This window comes from Corapipo altera, unplaced genomic scaffold, assembly GCF_003945725.1.
Source record: "Corapipo altera isolate COAL_440 unplaced genomic scaffold, ASM394572v1 61420, whole genome shotgun sequence".
Classification (NCBI taxonomy): domain Eukaryota; kingdom Metazoa; phylum Chordata; class Aves; order Passeriformes; family Pipridae; genus Corapipo; species Corapipo altera.
This window is the reverse complement of record NW_020885524.1, coordinates 9279-12803: the sequence shown is the minus strand read 5'-3', so window position 1 is coordinate 12803 and position 3525 is coordinate 9279. Positions and strand designations below refer to the sequence as shown.

Here is a 3525-nt window from a genome sequence, read left to right as displayed (position 1 = left end):
TTTAACAGCCTTTGCAACACCTTGCAAAGCACAATGACACAAAAGAGCTGGTTAATATTCAAGGATCACTTCCATCAAGCTCAAGAGAGTTTCATCCTAAAAAGCAGGAAGTCAGGTAAAAATTCCAGGAGGCCTGCATGGATGGCTTGACAAGGAGCTTCTTTTTCAAACACAAAAAGGAAGCTTACAGAGAGTGGACGCAAAGAAAGAAAACAGAAATGTTGTCTGGGCATGCAGGGATGAAGTTGGTAAAGCCAAAGCCCAAATGGAACTGAATCAGGCCAGTGATGTCAGAGACAACAGGAAGGACTTCTTTAAGTCTGTAGGTGACAAAAGGAAAAGCAGGGAAAATGTGGGCCCATCCCTCAACAAGATGGGGGAGCTTGTTCCACAGGAAAGGAAAAAAGCAGAAATACTGAATGTCTTCTTTGCCTACGTCTTTCCTGGCTTTTCCCAACCTTCAGAGATCAGGACAACTGGCTCTAGGAAACCCTGTTCCAAAACAGGCCTTGGACTAGAGCACCTTAGTCTTTCTGTGATTGTGTGCAGAAGGTGAGCAGTAGTGTGAGAAAAATCTCATTTATTAAATTTAGATAAACGGCAAAAGTTTGCAAAACAAAATGAATGAAATGAAAAGGAAAAATTAATTACAACACGTGTTGGGTGTCCTATAGGCATGCAGGACTCCCAGGAACACCTTCCAATTCAAAAGTCCCGCTTTTTAAACATTCCTAAGGTTCAACCCTGTTTATGTCATAGAAGAGGCGTTCCCCTCTCCCTGGTTGGCTGTGTCGTGCTGGGAGGTGGAGTGTCCAGCAGCACGGCGGCTTCCAGGACCAGCCATGTGGTATAAGGGGTTTCCTCACCAATATTCATTTTACAGTTCCCTAATCCCGTCCACATGTTTCCCTGACACCGGTTCCAGGCTGAATTCAGCATCTTACAGCTCCACGATACGCCTTATAGGTTAGTAAAGAAAAACTCCTACGTTAGTGATTTGTTTAATTCATTTGCTTGTAATAAAACCGATTTTTTATTTCCCACACCATCCCTCCCAGAGCCCAGGGAAGGACTGAGGGGCCTTGGTTGATTGTCCCTGACCCTCCCCTGCCCCGACACCAAGCTGTACTCCTTGGGGATGGTGCTTGGACAGCCCCAGTCAGACCCTGTTTCCTGCTGTGCCCCCAAACCACCGGGTACCCCAGGGGACGTGGGAACACACATGGACACGGGAAGGCACCCGTGGATGTGGGAACACACACACACAGACAGACACAGAGCATTTGTTTTGCTGCAGGGGTTTATTGATTCTTGCAGGGAAATTGCCAGGGCACCCAGGGGATCAGGGGGGTCCTCCAGGGATGATCATCTCCTCATGCCGCTGGAGGGGGCCAGGACACGGGTGTCACCACCACTTCCAGTCCTGAAAGACAGAGCCCCAAACGTCACCCCCGGTGTCCACAGGGACATGGCAGGGGCCTTGTCCCCAACCCGTCTGTATGCAGGGAGCTGGGGCAGGAGAAGGGAATTGGATGCTGAGATCCAGGTGGCCCCCAGAGCCCCTGAGTCCGGGATGCTCTGACACCTCCCCGAGCCCCTCCCTGCCCTCCCGGTGACCCTGGGGGTCTGCAGAGCCCCCAGTGCAAGGCAAGGCTTGGGGGCAGCTCTGTCCAGCTGCCCCGGGACACGGAGCAGGGACAGCCCCCTGCGTGTCCCTCTGCTGTCCCCAAGCTCTGCCCAGTGCAGAGGGCTCAGGGACCCCCCAGGGCCCTGCCAGGTTCTTTTGGGGGGCTGAGGACCCTCTGATATTTCTCACCTGGACATGCAGAGAGGCAGCCGAGCGTCACTGGCGCTGCAGTTCCACCTGGTCAGCCACGGGGGGCTGGAGACAAAGGCAGGGTTAGAGACACACTGGGGTGAACTGGGACACACTGGGATGGACTGGGACACATTGGGTTGGACTGGGGCACACTGGGATATAGTGGGACACACTGGGCTGTACTGGGACACACTGGAATGTAGTGGGACACACTGAGCTTGAGTGGGACACACTGGGGTGGATTGGGACACACTGGGATGTACTGGGGCACACTGGGGTGAATTGGGACACACTGGGATGCAAAGGAAGGGTCATAGCCATGAGAGGGGACAGTCTGGGCCCAGCAGAACTCAGGGTACCCACCTCAGACCTCTTCACTCAATTGGAATGTATGCTTCCCTGTAGAGAGAGTGTGAGGTGTCACTGGTCACTGGGGTGTTCCCAGGCCCAGGAGGGATGGGGGGACTACATTTCCCCCCACTTCCCACACTGGGGACATCCCAACTCCAGGACTTACCGCAGCACATCCACCTCCCATTATTGCCTCGAGTGGCTGGGGAAGGAGAGCAAAGGTTTAAGCAGGATTGGCCCCTGTGGGGCTGGGGGAGGGACACGGGTGTCCCCAGACCCCCCAGTCCATGGTTGGCCCCGGTCTGAGGGGGAAAATCCCTTCTGCTCCCCCCAGCCCCACTGCACCCAGTTTCCCCCGGGATCCCTATTCCTGCAGGGCCCAGGGTGGGGATGGAGACAAGGGCGCCAGGGGAATTCAGGGCCTGCAGGGATGGTAGAGGGGGAGGAGGGGACCCAAAGAGGGTGAAGTGGGGGGAATTGGGGAGCCCACAGGATGGACATTGGGGTGTGGAAGGGATAGGACTGTGGGGGATGCGGGTGAGGAGTAAGGGATTCCAGTGGAGGGGACCCAGGGAATGAAGCAGGGCAGGGGTGGGGACAGGAGAAATGGGGAAGGGGAGAAAGTTGGAAGGGACTGGGAGGGAGTTTGGGATTGAAGGGTCAAGGAAGGGGATTTCTGGACACGAGTGTCATGGACAATGGGAAAGGGAAGGGATTAGAGGAGAAAGAAGGGAAGAAATGGTGTGGGAACGATGCCCTGTGGGTGTGTGGTGGGGTGGACTGGGGTGTGTGGGAATAGAGTGGGGACCCTGAGGAAGGGGCCTCTCCGTTGCCCACTGGGGTGGACTGGGGAGCACTGGGATGCCCTGGAGGGTGGTGACCACCAGAGGGGAGAGTCTGGGCCAAGTACAAGCCCTGGTACTCACTCCCATCGCGCTTCCCTGTAGAGAGACAAGGAGACATCACTGGTCACTGGGGTGTCCCCAGTGCCAGGAAGGGATGGGGGGCCCAAAGTGCCCCCGACTTCCCACACTGGGTTACCCCCAACTCCCGGACTTACCTTCCCACAGGCAGCGCCACTGGCATCAAGGGGTTGCAGGAGGAGAGCAAAGGTTTGGTTGGGGTTGGCCTTGTGGGTCTGTAGAAAAGGCCCTAGGATTGGGCCATGGCAGGGCATTTCCCAGTTGGTGCCACCTCAGCCTGGCCAGGTCTTGTCCCACTTGAGCCCAGTGTGGAACTCGGACCTGTTTGTCCTCCTTGGACTCCAGTGGGGCTTGGCCCAGTTCCACCCAGTTTGGTTTAGGCCTTTGCCTTGACTGGGAAAGAGAGGAGATGGTGGGGAGATGCCCCAGGGG

At 55.9% G+C, this 3525-nt stretch overlaps 1 long non-coding RNA gene across 1 annotated transcript; it reads right to left on the bottom strand.

Moving 5' to 3' along the window:
- Nucleotides 1-1282: 1282 nt before the first annotated feature.
- Nucleotides 1283-2202, bottom strand: LOC113940580. The gene is made up of 3 exons (XR_003525487.1): nt 2183-2202; nt 1817-1882; nt 1283-1423 (listed from the first exon to the last, which is right to left on the bottom strand). It is a non-coding gene; the product is annotated as an uncharacterized LOC113940580 (long non-coding RNA).
- Between the last annotated feature and the right edge of the window lie 1323 nt (nt 2203-3525).